The sequence below is a fragment of the Hyaena hyaena genome, unplaced genomic scaffold (genome assembly GCF_003009895.1).
Source record: "Hyaena hyaena isolate Hyena2069 unplaced genomic scaffold, ASM300989v1 scaffold_49, whole genome shotgun sequence".
Classification (NCBI taxonomy): domain Eukaryota; kingdom Metazoa; phylum Chordata; class Mammalia; order Carnivora; family Hyaenidae; genus Hyaena; species Hyaena hyaena.
In genome coordinates this window covers 2,894,605-2,910,135 of record NW_024080681.1, presented here as the reverse complement: position 1 = coordinate 2,910,135, position 15,531 = coordinate 2,894,605, and positions in this window count along the sequence as shown.

The window sequence follows — 15,531 nt, the reverse complement described above, 5'->3', positions numbered from 1 at the left end:
TAAAGAGTCAAGAAGGGATAAAATCAGAGGATCTGTAAGAACAATCCAGGATGCTGCTGATACAACTACAACAGGGCAAAGAGATCTCACACTGTGATCGCTGGCTCAGTGTTAGTCTTTGGTTCTATCCTGTGGGCTCCATGAGGAGCTATACTGTCAACAGCATCCCAAGCTCCCGGAACACTGCTGATCAACGAATGTTTGCTAGATGGATGAATCTCAAGGACACATGACAGAAACGAAGACATTTCATAATGTTGAATGTAATCAACTGAATTATATTCTAACTAGAGAATGAATGTGCAACCAGACAGGAGGACAGTGTATACTGCATATCTAGTAAAAGCAGAGTTTGAAGAGGCAAAATTCATCACTGGTTCCAACAACCTAAGAATCTGCAGCAGCAGGGGGAGTTCTAGAATGCTGAGGGATGTTTTAAGTTCTCATGGTCCAACGACATTAGCCACTGAGATACCTCCTGCTCACTCCTCTTGCCCTGAGCCCTCACTCACCACACACCTCACTTAGCTTCCCACGTGGATGCGTATAAAAGGAGAATGTGCAGGAAGCAGCACGGGCCCCACTCTGTCAGCTCCTCCTCTCGTTGTGCTGGGAACCAGAGTCTGTCTCCCGAGATGTGATGGTCTCTGACTGCTGTAGCCACGCTGAACATCTAAACCTGAAACAGGATGACCACTACCTGGTACCTATTGTGGGGAACAGACTCCCTGTGTGAGGTGGCCCCCAGGGTCCCTGCCTCTTGGGGTCCATATTTGTGTGATCCCCTCCCGCTGAGTGTGGTGGGGCCTGTGACTTACTCCTAACTGACAGAGCACAGCGGAGACCCGTCAAGTGGCAGTCACCTGTACTCAGTCCGCAGCTGTAGTCACCCAGGATTCTGATACCAAATCACATGGAGTGTGGTTCTGCTCACTGGGAAGATTTATTTTATAATCTACCTTTAAGTCATTTAACACATTCTTAATGGTTGTTTTGCTTTTTAAAAATCTCATAAAGGGGCAGCTGGGTGGCTCAGTCAGTTAAGCGTCTGACTTTGGCTCAGGTCATGATCTCACGGTTTGTGGGTTCAAGCCCCGCGGTGGGCTCTGTTCTGATAGCTCAGAGCCTGTAGCCTGCTTTGGATTCTGTGTCTCCCTCTCTCTCTCTCTGCCCCTCCCCCACTCGTGCTTTGTTTCTCTCTGTCTCAATAATAAATAAACATAAAAAATTTTTTAAAAAAGCATCCCACTCTTGATCTCAGCTCAGGTCTTGATCTGAGGGTCATCAGTTCAAGCGCCACACTGGGCTCCATGCTGGCTGTGGAGCAGACTTATAAATAAATAAGTAAATAAATAAATAAATAGTTTAAAATCTCAAAAAAACAATGAAGGAAGAATAAGAACTTTAACAACTTTTTTTTTTTATAACAATCGCTCTGTGCTGGCCAGTGGAAGCAAATTATAAAATAAATCTAATTTGCCATAGAAATAAAATCACAAGGGATACAATTTCACCCCATCAGACTGGCAAAACTCAAGTATGGCAAGATCAACTATTGACAGGAATATATATGAAACAACAGGAACACCAGATGGGAGTGTGAATCAGCACTACCACTTTGGAAAGCAATCTTCAACACCTAGTAAAGCTGAAGATGCAAAAACTCTATGACCCAATGATTCCATTGCTAAGAAATACCCCAAAAACTGCTCAAAGATGTTCATAAAGAGACACTTATAAGACTACTTAAGGTAGCATTGTTTCTAAGAGCAAGAAAGTAGATGGTGGGGGCAGGGGAAGTGGACTGAACACCCATCATCAGGCAAATGGATGAATAAACCATGACACACTCATTCAGTGGAAGAATAACCAGTTGTGGAAATAAATGGATTAGAATTACAAGTGCCAGTGTGAATGAATCTCACAAATATATTAAGTAAAAAAAGGCAAGGTGAAGAAGGATATGGACACCTTGAGGACCTTGTTATAAAGATTTAAAATATGCCAAACAATATGCTGAATCTATATCTAAAGATGAGCATGGAAATGGCAGACACCAAGTCATATTGGTCTCTGAGTGACAGACAGAGGGGATCAGACATAGGGATACAGAGGGCTTTAACTAAATATACAGTGTTTTACTTCTTTTTCTTTTTCAATATTTTACTTCTTAACCTAATTTTTCATTGTATCATTAAAAAAGAAAATAACTTCTTCCCACCCCCACTTAAAAACATACATGTAAAGACCATGAGATGGAAAGAAGTCCAAGTGTTAGTCTCTTCAATGCATGCACAGAATGCAATCTTGCCCTAGACATTCTGAGGACCATGAAATTAGAACAGTAACTAATCTTCATCAAATCTCTAGCCCTAAAGCATTTTATCCATACTTAGGATGTGATCTTATCTAAATGTTAATATTTCTATAAATTGCAATTGGTTAAATGTCCAACAGTAAAAAAGTAGTTAATTAAAACATGGCAAATCCACTCAAGAAGATATCAATAGTTATTTAAGATAATGGTTCCTTGGGTTCCTGGGGTCACTCAGTCAGCTGAGCATCGGTTCTTGATTTTGGTTCAGGTCATGATCCCAGGGTGGTGGGATCGAGCCCTGTGTCAGGCTCTGTGCTGAGCATGGAGCCTACTTGGGATTCTCTCTCTCCCCCTCTGCCCCCTCCCCCATTCGTATGCCCTCTCTCTTTCTCTAAAATAAAAAACAAATAAATAAAAAATTTGGACTTTTAAAAAATAAAAAAAAATAATGGTTACAAAGTCTATGAAGTAACATAGAAAATATTTATATGCTAGCTATAATGTTACTTTTTTTTAAAAGAACAAGATTTTAAAAAGGGCTTATAGTATTCTATAAAACTATAATCAGGGCCTGGAAACCAGAAGTTTGCTCCACTGCACCACAATTTAGAAGATACAAACATTCTAACTTGAGTTTAAAGGACCTACATATTTATAAGGTCTACCCCTGTCACACTCCTCTCTTTCTCCTCCTCCCAAGGTAAGGAGCTCACTGGACCCGTGGGCCTGTGGAGATGGATAGAGCAGTCAAGGACAAGACACCCACCACCCCACTGTGCAGAGGCCACCCTTATCTGCCTTCTTCCCCTCTCCTACCTGACCCACCATGGGGCTCTGCCTCTATGAGTGGACACTTCCTTGGCTTGCGGCTACCTTTAATGCCAATGCCCCAACCCACCTGTGCCAAACTGCTGGTATTGTTCTGTGATATGAATAGCCGGTGTCTGGGTAAATCAATTTGTTTTCAGTATAAAGAGGACGAAGAGAGCTGTGCAACTAATTCCAAAGCCAAAATATTAGATTGATAAAGAAAGCCAAAGAAAAACCACTGATAATGGTAAGAGGTTTCCACAAATTAACCACAGGGCTCAGACTGAAGGAATACAAAGAAAATGAAACAGCACAAATAAGCATAGCCTGTCTTCTTCTTAATAGACAGCTCCCCTCTCCCTAAACTAGACAGAGTTTTGGAGAACAAATGAGCCATCCTTACAAGGAATGTACTAGGCTAGCACTTTGGGGGATGGAAATGGCATTATGGTTATAAGATAGATCTGGGAGAAATTTGGGTAAGTCACCAAAGGAGGGGATGTTAGAACACCCCCTAATACAGCCTCTAAGACACTGGGCATCCTCATGCCAAAATGTGCCTTTCTGGGTACCTTAGGTCAATGGCAAGTGAATCTCACCTGACATACCTTCACATTTCTTTCCAATTCCACATTACCCCAGCAACCCAGGAATCCCTCCACTGTCCTGGGGAGGGGGAGTGTGGCACGGCTTCCATACTAAAAGTAATAATATTTTTTAAAACAATGTAGGGGTGCTGGGTTGAGCGTCCGACTCATGATTTTAGTTCACTCTTGATTTTGGGTTTGAGCAATGAGTCGGACTCTGTGCTGACTGCGTAGAGCCTGCTTGGGATTCTCTCTCTCCCTCTCTCTCTGCCCCTCTACACCCTGCATGCATGTTCTCTCTCTCTCTCAAAATAAATAAGCATCTTTAAAAAAACTTTCTAAACCAATGTAAAGAAATAGACCAAAATATAAGTAGTGACATTGGGTACATTTTTATTCCACTTTTCCTTATTTTCAAAACACTTTAATAAGTATGCTAGTTTAACAATGACAAAAATTTAAATAACAACTTCTGGAATAAAAGAATGAACAAAAGAGAAAAATTAAAACAAAAACTCAGAAACTGCCCATTTACAGTTATCAAAACCAAGAGACAAGCCTGATTCTGAGTTTGACAGATATTCTATGGTTCAGAAAAATAAGTTTGTTGGGGTTCTTTTTTGTTTTGTTTTTTGTTTTTACTGTGGTTAAAAACATGTAACACAAGATTTGTCATCTTTAAAACATTTAAATGTGCAGTACCATAGTGTTAACTCTATGCACACTGTTATGCAACAGACCTCGAGGGGCGCCGGAGTGGGTCAGCTGGTTCAGTGTCGGACCCTTGATTTCGGCTCAGGTCAAGGTCTCATAGTTTGTGAGTTAGAGTCCTCAGTTAGGCTGTGAGTGCAGAGCCTGCTTGGGATTCTCTGTCTTCCTCTCTGCTCTCTCTCTCAAAAATGAATAAACTTGGGGCACCTGGCTGGTACAGTCAGTTAAGCATCTGACCGGCTCAGGTCACGATCTTGCGGTTCGTGGGTTCGAGCCCTGCATTGGGTTCTGTGCTGGCAGCTCAGAGCCTAGATAGAGCCTGCTTCAGATTCTGTGTCTCCCTCTCTCTCTGCCCCTTCCCTGCTCATGTTCTGTCTCTCTCTCTCAAAAATAAATAAACTATTAAAAAAAGAATAAACTTAAAAATAATAATTCATAAATAAATAACAGAGAAACAGATCTCTAGAACTTTTCATCTTCCAAAACTGAAAGTCTACACTCCTCAAACAACAACTCCTAGTGTGCTGTGAATTGTCACCCAAGCCCCATTCTGCTGTGCGCACACAATGAGGCTTGAGCCCAGTGGCCTCACCGAAGCTGTCCTCAAGGCCCTGGGGATTGTCCTTACATTGTCCAGGGCCAGTAGCTGCCATCAGTGGGAGCTGCCAGCATGGCATTCCACCAGCCTTAGGTTCCAGAGACAGTGTGAGTCCCTCCACAGGTCCCAAGGCAACTATTTCTTTTTTTTTTTTTAATTTTTCAATGTTTTTATTTATTTCTGAGAGAGAGAGAGAGGGATAGCGTGAGCAGGGGAGGGGCAGAGAGAGAGGGAAACACAGAATCTGAAGCAGGCTCCAGGCTCTGAGCTGTCAGCACAGAGCCCGACATGTGGCTCAAACCCACAAACCATGACATCATGACCTGAGCCAAAGTCGGACACTTAACCGACTGAGCCACCCAGGCGCCCCCCAAGGCAACTATTTCTAATGCTTTTTGTGCAAATGGCCTTGATTCTACTTTGCAAGACTTATTTTCTTTCCCTTCCACTCTACCACATTCCAAAGAGGAATTCTGTTGAAGGGAGAAAGGTGAAAAATGGGTGTATTTCCGACCCTTTAAGAAAACAACAACAACAAAGAAAAAAAAACTTAAAATGCTCAAACCATTTATGGTGGCTGCCAGTAAGAGCAGGGATTGCTAAAGAACTGAAGAGATCCAGTAAATCTGCAACATACATGCAGCCTCTGTCAGGTCCAGATGGCTCCACAAATGGACTAGAATCCTCTGTACCCCTAGAACCCAAGGAATGGCCACTGATGTGGCTTTAATCCACTCCCTACACCTTAGAACAATGTGAACATTTTTAGGAGAACCCTTGCAAAAACAGATTGGTTTTTGTTCCCAGCTATTAATAACAGCTATTTTGAAATACTATTTAAATCTTCTATTGTTAGTTGAACTTCTCAGGGATTGTGTCTCCCCAACTGAGCTACTTTGGGGCAGCAGGGACATCCTACCATATGCAACTATAACCCTCACGAAGGCCGACACAGCACCTTTTCACAGACACTCATAAATACTGGTTAGCTTGCTTGTCTTTCTCATTTGGTAAGGCCCATCGTTTTAATTATTGAGCCGCCCTGCCCAGATGACATAGCGATCGCTGCTCGAAAGGTCCTTTCGAGCTGTGAGCCTGGCAGCTTCTTCAGGTGGCCCTGCAGTGTGTACCAGCGCTCACGCATGCACATACCCACACCACAAAGAAGTGCCTTTATATTACTTTTAGGGTGTTTTATTATGATCAACGGCTATATTTGGCAACTTTTCTTTCCAGCATTAGAGAAGACACATTACCAAATGTTAAAAAGGGAATCTGCCAAATGCAACAGCTAGAACAGAAAAAATATTACTAAAAGCTGGTGTAAACTTTCTACCTACTAAATTACATACACCGCCCAGATGCACCAAGGGCCACGGTGAGGAAGGCATGACTTTGTATGCTCGTGTAGACAGAATGCTAGTTGTGACTTCTGGGTTCTAGCCTATACGCATCCCTGACAGAAAAGCTAAGGATTTGGCCCTGGAAGAAAGATCCAGCCTCCCGCTTCTGCCCTTTTTCTCATGCCCAGTGGGAGGGGGACGGACGTCCCTGCTGAATACCACACCGGAGTCTATGAGACACTCTTTTATATGGAGTAACAACTCGAGTTCATGCACTAATTTTATAGCTATTTTAGACAGGGCAGGGGAGGACTCCTGAGCTCTCCCAGAGATAATTAAAAATGGGGGAAAAAGAAATCTGAAATAAACAAAAAACAAGCGGAAGGCATCAGAGGTTTCTGAATAACATCTTCCTGGTTAAACAATCTTAAGAATTCCATAATGTGAAAGCAGCCCCCACACATTCTCTCCCACATAAACATGCTTTGTATGTAAGCCCCACTCAGCTAAGCAACAGAATCTCTTGCCTTCCACTTCTGTAGCTACTTTATCCAGAGAAGATGTCATCTGCACAAAAGCATTCTCTTAAGAATGAGGAGAAAGCTGACCACTGGCCAGCAAGCGCCGGCACGCCTTGAGGAGGAATAATGTCTTTCTAACAATCCCCACAACTCACCACCCTGAAACCTGATTATTGACTTCAATGCCAATTTTGCCTTAACAGAGACTGAAAAATTCAGGCCTTTTGATGTCTGTCAGCCAGCACATTCCCAGGAATGTTCCTGGTGTACCAAAAAGGTAACTGAATGAACCGTTTTATTATAACTGGTAACAATGTTCTTAAGATACCAAGAACCACTGAGCCATGGGGGGGGGGGGGGGGGAGGGAAGGGAAATCAACAGAAGACCAGCAAATAGTAAAAAAAAACCCTCCTGTTTTATCTTTTTTTTCACCTGCTTTTATATTTAAAATGCGTGGAACATAAAACCACATCCAGTAAGCCAAAAAGAAAAATAATCCATTTGGAGAGAGGGCCAAAAGCAGAAGAGTTATTAAGAGAAAGAAACAGGCAGGAAGAGAGACAAGGGAGAAGGGGGGAAAGAGTGAAGGCAGAGAGGCAGTGCCGACAGTAAGCAGAGGAGGGAGAGGCGGCTAGACAATGAAGAGGAGAGAAACAACAGGTGGTCCGAGGGCTCCAAGGGAGGATGCGAGCCTGAGAAACTGCTCCTCACACATGCAGCTGCTCATTTGGGGTGTGAAGAAATAGATGGGCCATTTTTAATATGCTATGTTAGGTTTCTCTACTCTTTTTTTTTTTTTTAAATCAAATATGCCACGTCTTTGTCTTGACACATATACCCAAAGTTAAGGTGTCATCAGGGGAAAATTACTTATTCCACTCACAACATGGAAGCACCTTTTCAAATTACCCAACGCTTCTCTAAAAGGCCCGATCTTGAAGCCACATCTACCTGACTCTTGGAGTGAGGCATGGGTCTCGCTCACAACCACCACCACGTACCACACGCTAGCAGACAACTCTAAGATCATCGCGCATCTTGCTAACTGACTTTAATCAAGTAAATCCGTCCACTCAGCAAATACTCATTGAGCCTCTACAGTGCTGAGCAAGACACAGCCCCCACACTCAGGAGCTTCAGTTCAGCAGGGAAAGAGAACAGGCCGCCACGCAAGAGTAGAGAGGCTGGTACATGCCACGTGAGTGGTACACAGCAGGCGTTGCCTCTGCGCAGAAGGCAGGGCCGATGTGACCTGGGCCATCAGGAAAAGCATTTGAGTGGGACATTCAAAGGGATGAGTTAAGGAAACACAGGGCAGCACGAGGTGGGGTAGGGGGAGGGCAAAGCAGAGGAAGCAAAGGGCTGGAAGGGTTGCTGGGATGGTGTGCAGAGGAGCGGAGTCCTGAAACAAGAGAGAGGCAGCAGGACCAGCAAGGAAGTGAGAAACTGAGGGAGACTGCAGGGAGCACCCCTTCACCCAATGACCACCTGGATGTGGGAATGTGGAGAACGGCAGAAAAGTTAGAATAACCCCTGCGATCAACAGCAGGTTACAGAGGATGGTGACAGGCATGGAAATCACGAAGGAATGCACTGAGAGGGGCACACGGTCACCTGGTGGGGTGCCTCCCTAAACCCACATCAGGAGAAACACAAGGCAAACCCAAGTTAAAGGATACTCTACAAAATAATAACCTGTACCATTCCAAAGCATCAAGGTCAAGGTCATGAAAGGAAAAGAACTGAGGAACCATGCAGATGAAAGGAAATTAAAGAGGCATGGGGTGGGGCAGGCAGGCTGGGTGGCTCAGTCAGTTAGGCTCAGTCTGACTTTGGCTTAGGTCATGATCTCACAGTTTGTGAGTTTTAGCCCTGCATCAGGCTCTATGCTGTCAGCACAGGGCGTGCTTTGGATCCTCCATCCTCCCCCGACCTTCCCCGGCCCCTCCCCAGCTCTTGCTCTCTCAAAAATTAATAAACATTAAAAAAAAAAAATTTAAAAAAATAAAGAGGCATGACAACTAATGTAGGAAAAGATTTAAAGATTTTTTTTTCCCTCTTCTTTTACTATAAAGGACATGATTAGGGCTATTGGTGACATTTGAGTAAGGTTTGTAGATTAGATAACAGTACAGAATCAATGATAATGTCTTAATTTTGGATGCTTATTGTGCAGGAAAACGTCCTTGTTCTTTTTGGAAATATGCAATGAAGCACCGGGGGAGGTAGGTACATGGGCATCACGTCTACAACTTAACTCTGAAACGGCGCGGAGAAAACTACGACATATGTATGTGAGCATGTGTGCGCGTGCGTGTGTGCATATGTGCATGTAGAGAGAATGTGAAAGAGAGGAGAAAGCAAGTGTGGCAAACAGCTAATATTTGTGGAATTTGAGTTAAAGATGTGAATTATTTAAATTATTCTTGCAACTTTTCTGTAAAGAAAAAGTGAAAAGGGGGGAAATGACTCAGGAAGCTGGGATGAAGAGCTGTTTAGAGACAAAATAGTCAAGGTTTCTGGGTATCAGATTCCAAATGGAATTTGGGAGAGGGCAGTCTAGAAGTGCAGATCTGAAGGCCTCTGGAGGGCCTTGGAAAGCCTCGTTGGAGCAAGCTCTCAGGTCAGATTGCCAGAATTCCTCTCTCACGTCTGCTCCTTCACAACCAGTCACTTACTTCGGATATTCTCATTTCTCTCCGCTTCAAGTTCTCCACCTACATAACAGGAATGATAGGAGTATGTGCCTTACAGAGGCGGAGCAAAGACAAAACAGGACAGGATACAAGTGAATCGTGGTGCCCAGTAAGGCGCAGGGCAACCACCCACTGACAACTAACGTCAGCTCTCAGGGGAGTGGACTCTGGGAGAGAGAGGGCAGGAGGCCGGCAGAGGATGAGAAAACAGCCAAGGACAGGACCCCACAGAATCCCACATTCAGGGGCACCTGGGGAGCTCAGTCTGTTAAGTGTCTGACTTCGGCTCAGGTCATGATCTCACAGTCTGTGGGTTCGAGCCCCGTGTTGGGCTCTGTGCTGACAGCTCAGAGCCTGGAGCCTGCTTTGGATTCTGTGTCTCCCTCTCTCTCTGCCCCTTCACTGTTCACAGTCTCTCTCTTTCTCTCTCTCTCCTCTCTCAAAAATAAATAAATATTTTTCTTAAATCCTATGTTCAGAAGTCAGGAGGAAACAGGAGACAAAAGAGGTTCAAGTTGCACATGGATAACCAGGGACACGGAGACAAGGAAAGAGAGAGAGATCTCGGCAGCAGGCAGCGGGGCAGATCAAGGAAGGAAAGACAGAGTAAAGGCCTCAGCTGTGCAACCAGGACACCTCTGCGGGAGCCCTACGAGAAAGTAGTTTCAGCACAAAGGTGAGGGAGGGGCCAGACAACTGAGCGGGCATCAAAGGAGGGAAGCCCTAGGAGAGATTAACACAGCAGCAGGGCGCACACCGTGCTGCCAGATACAGCAGCCATCGCCCGTGTGCTCTTTACATTAATTTAAAATTAACAAATCTAGAATTGAGCTCCTTGGTCACGTGAGCCACATTTCACATGCTCAGTGACTACCGTACTGGACAGCACAGATACGAAATATTTCCATCACCACACAAAGTTCCACTGGACAGAGCTAGGACTCTAGCACAGTTTCCTCTATTATGAGAAGGATGACTTGATTATATGGTAGGGGTGAGGGTTGGGCAGAGCAGGAAACGACCCAAGAAACTGAAGAAAGGGAATAACAAATGGAGCAAGTTTCCACATGAGGCAAGAAGGAAGGGAAAAAAGTCCAGAGAGTGCAGAGCGTGGAGTGTTATGTGGGTTAATCTTGAGGAGGGGGCCCTATAAACATTTCCCCCCCTCAGAGAAAGAGGAAATAAAGAAGAACAAAGATGGGTACAGAAAATTTGGGGGGGTGTAGGATGGGTACAGCAGGAGCTTATACTGATTGAGGTACAGGGCAATAACCCAGGACATGGACATCCTTGATATTGTTGGTTTAAAAAAAAAAAAAAAAAAGGCTATCTCCTGAAAGGAAACTGACTGGAAGTTTCAGAAATGGAAAAACTTGGCACAACCTCTAAAGGAATGCAGTCGAGAGTTAATAAAAGATGGATTTTTTTTTTTTTCATAGAAAAGCAAGACCTAGGTGAAATTAGAGCCAGCATAAATTTGCAGTGGAAGCAGTCCATAGGTCTTTGTGACTTTCTCCTGGATAACTTGGCAGGCTGGGAGAAAAAAAGTAGATAATGAGGGTGATTTTGGATTGAGGACTGGAATATGAGAAGCCCAATATGTTAAGAATAAAGACTCCAGGATTCCAGACAGAACAGAAATGGCTGGCAACATATAGACTCCAAGTGGAGAAATGGAGCCATAAAGGGATTGGAACAGCAAGCAATTAAGGGACCAGAGTCCTCAATAATGGTTAAAATCCTGTGCAGTAAGTGGAAAGAATCAGCTGAGTGGGCTGAAGTCCAAGTTGAAGTCCAGATTTTGAAGGACGAAAAAATGCCCAAGACTAGACAAGTGCAAAAAGCGAGTGGTTTAAGTAAAGTGGAAATTAAGGCCATGGGATTTAAAGTTGAAGACCTTGAGGAACTTCAAGGTCAATGAATTAACAGAGTCTCAATAAAACCTCAAAGTCATGGGCAAGAGACAAGGTAGGGAAGAGAACCAAGCTGGCTGCTCATGTTTGTCTGTCTGTCACTTTTTTGTAGCATCTCGTGAAGTGCTTGCCAAACCTGGGTGTACATCAGAATCACCCACAGAACTCTGTTTTGTCTCCCCATCCTCCATCCTCCTCCTTCTTCTTTCTGGGTTTGTTTTTAAAATAAGGATTTGTAGGTCTTGCCCATCTTGATGATTCTCACTTGGTGTGTTGGAGGGAGCCTGAAGAGCCACGTTTTCCAGGATACGCAGGTGATTCTGCGGAACCACCGGGTTTGGCAGGCACTGACCCAGAACAGAAGAAGGGGGGCATGGGGCACAGGCAGACAGCATGGCCTCGTAAACTGAAGACTTTGTTAGCGGCAGGTTGGCAGTGAGAAACAGGAAATCCAATCCCTGTCCACTGAGACAGGAGAGGGCTGTTCTGAGAGAAATCGTTCACTCAGGCTCTGATGCTTGGGGAGGGACAGAAAATGGGCTCAGCTGCAGAAAAATGAAAGTACAGGAGTCTGGCTGCAGGATGTGAAAAACAAGAGACTGAAAGGCAAGTTTTGGAGACACACAGGTCAGTGGCCCACAGAGAGAAGGTGGAGTTTGTTAATGAGGTTTCCAAGTGTCACGAAGTGTGATTCATGAAAGGATTTGTAGGGCTTAGTGGCTGAATTCCTGCAGTAAGGATTTTCCTATCTGAATGCTATCAGATTTCTAACATGTAAACCATTAAAGATTATTAAACCGTCAGGTAAACAAACAGGCTCACAGCAGCTTATTCATTACATTGAAAATGTTTTTCTTCCCAAACCGCAGTTTTATACAGATGAAATCAGACTGGAATGAATATTTAGGGTAGCTTTGGAGCAGAAAGCCAGAAGGCGCAACCCCAAGGACCCATGAGAGGCACAGGGCATTTCCTGCCATCCCTCTCCTTTGGAAGAGGGAAGTGTATGGACTGAGACTATAGAAAGGGACCTGGGTATCTTTTTAGCAGCAGCCAATGCTAAAAATAGAAGAGATGTCACAGCCTACTCTGTCTCGGGAGTACCTTCCTCACATACACACACTCCGTGACAGGGCCCCAAAGGCGACACGGCATGCAAATCCGAGGGATGGTCTTCAGTAAAGAATGTATTTACTTTCACAAACCCAATTCCTATTTAAAGAGCAAGCTGCAAATGTTTGCCCCTGCTTCCCAGGGAGCTGCACTCTTGTGGATTCAAATCATTCTAGCCATTATTTCTGGTTACTCCTAGGAAATAATTTCTAACACGGACATACACATACTTTAAGATGAGAGCGTGAGCGCAGCTGGGCACGCGCGCACACGCGCGCGCGGGCACACACACGCACAACCTCGTGCACACTGAAGAAATGACTCACTTAATTTGCTGCCGCCTGCCACTATTGGGTTTTGATTTTACCTGTTCAAATACAAAGTTTCCTATGAGATCAACTACAGGAAAGAACAACTCGAGAGTATTAACCCTGATTTTTGTTCATGACTTTTAGCGCACCCAAGAGGTTTGAACCTGGGCATCTTGACAAGCCACTCTCTGGACCACCCACTGCTTTCTGTCCAAAATCTTCCACTCCTTGCCACTTTGAGAGCCAATTAATGCAATCTCTTGTAGAATAAACATGGTTAAGTCCTGTATATTCTGTACCCGCAGAACCATACTTTGGGGCCCTTTCTCAGCTCACAGTACAATGGCACAAGAGCACTGTGGAACTGCAAAGAGCCCAAGCCTCCCCTTCTAATGAGAGAGGGGTGGGGGAGGCAGAGAGGTTAACCTGTCCAAGGTCACCAGCTCTGAGTAGTGGGACGGCTGACTTCACCACCACCCCCTGGCAATCTGTGCACCACCCCAGCTCCCACAAACAGTCCCTCCCGGCTTCTGTTGGTTTGCTAGCACGCAACTACCCCCCCCCCGGCCCCCGCAAAAATGCAATGCCAGTTGCGTTCTGTGCCCAACTTCATCCCCTCGCGTCGGCATGCGGTTAACCCTCTCGCCGGCAGCACGTCACATGGGCCACGCGCAGCTCTCTCTCTGCCCCCCAAGCCTCTCTCCCCGGCGGCTGCCCCCAAGGTCACCGGCCGTCCCAGGGAGCTCCCGCCGCCGGGGAGCCGAGCACGCCCCGCCGGGGCCCCGGGGCGCGGCACTCACCGGCGCGGGGGGCGGGCGCGCCGCGGCTGCCCATATCCTCGCCGGCGCGGCTGGGTGCGGCGGCCGCTGGCTCGGGCTGTGCGGGGCGCCCGGCTGCGGGCCCGCGCCGCGGGGAGCGCCGTCCAATCAGCGCGCGCCTGCCGCCTGGCCCGGCGCGCGGCCCGGCCGGGTTCGCGGCTCCCGGGGGGCGCGAGCCGCCGCGCGCCGCCCGAGCCGCTTCCGGGCGCGTTGCCTGGACGCGGTTGCCGTGGCAGCCCGAGCTGGAGGCTTTCCCCGCGCACCCGCGCCCAGCCTGGCGGCGCCGCCCCTCCTCCCTCCGCGTTCCCACACCCAAAATAGCCTCTCTTCGTCGCTGCTGTTTCCCACAGAGCTCTCATCCAAGCGGCTCGGAGTTGGCGGGCGGGGATTTCGCTTATTGGAAAATAAATCCTGCTGTAGGGCTGGTTGACTTGAAGGGAGAGGTGTTGAAATGGTGCCTGATTAGGATAATAGCCGTGGTGCCTGCACTGTAATTCTCTTCAGTGCCCTAACAATTCCTTATTCACGAAACCTCTTTCTCACAAGAAAGCGCTATTTATCTCTCCCCCCCCACCCCCTTCCAGATTGAGGAGAAGCTATTTTACGAGGCCACCGTCTGGTAGGCAGCTCGCGCGTTGACGCCCCACCTGTGCAGGTGAACTAACCCCTCTCGGCTGCCAAGTGCCATTTAATGGATCACCTTGACACCCCTCGCTGGGTCCAAGGATTGCGTTGCGCTGCAAGAGACGACGCAAGAAGGAACTGTTACCACTCTTCCTCGCAGCCCTTGCTCCTCCCCTCTCCCTCATCCCTAACTCTTTCCACCTTCCTCTCAATTTGGACTCTGAGCAAGATGCACAAGCCGATCCACTCAATTTTGCTTCCTCCGGGTGGGCGGGATTTAAACAGAGTTGGGGACCCCCACCTTTGCACGCCTCACCGCCTCCGGTTCCTCTCTCTTTCATATCGCTAGTATTCACCCAGTACAAGTATTCCTGCCTGTCTCTCCCACCAGTCTGAGCCCGCCCCCCCCCCCCGCCCCACCCCAGGGAATGGAGCATGACACAGTAGAAAGACCCTGGGTTGTGGAGTCAGCTGAGCTATTTTGGAATCCTCCCTTCATCAGTTACTTCTGCGAGGTCTTGGGTATTTTATAGTTGTTTCCACACTCATAAAACGGTACAATACCCCCCCCCCCGACACACACACACAGAAAGGGTTAATACATGGTGATATTCATTCAATCAACAATATTATTAGACGCCTGTCAAATACTAGAATCTGTGCTTAGCTCTGAGACACAATGGTGGAGAAGAGACATAGCTCTTTGCTCTCATAGAGCTTACAGCCTGAGCCGCAGTAATGAAACAATCACAGATTCATTGAAACTGCCACTGTGCTAGGGAGAGTACATGGCCTTGAAATCCATGGTACAGAGATCTGATCTAACAGCACCCCTATATGGCTGCAAAGTCTCAACGATTATTTTCTTTCCCTCCTTAGATTCCCATTGCCTGATACATGGTATGCAATGAGTAAATATATATTGAATTAAATCCTATGTCATAGTGACAACAATATCACTTAGTTTCCCAGGGACTTCCATATGTAACTTGCCACTGTGTCTGCAAGGATGTGTCGGTATTACTGGCAAGTGCCCATTCAAACCCAGAGCCCATCCTCAAGGGTCCCGAGAGAGGTTCAAAATGTTTCTTGCCTGTCCCCATTGGGTTACCTTCCAGTGTGTAAGGTGTGTATCTCAGATGGGCACCTGAAAGTCCTCTTTGTCTCA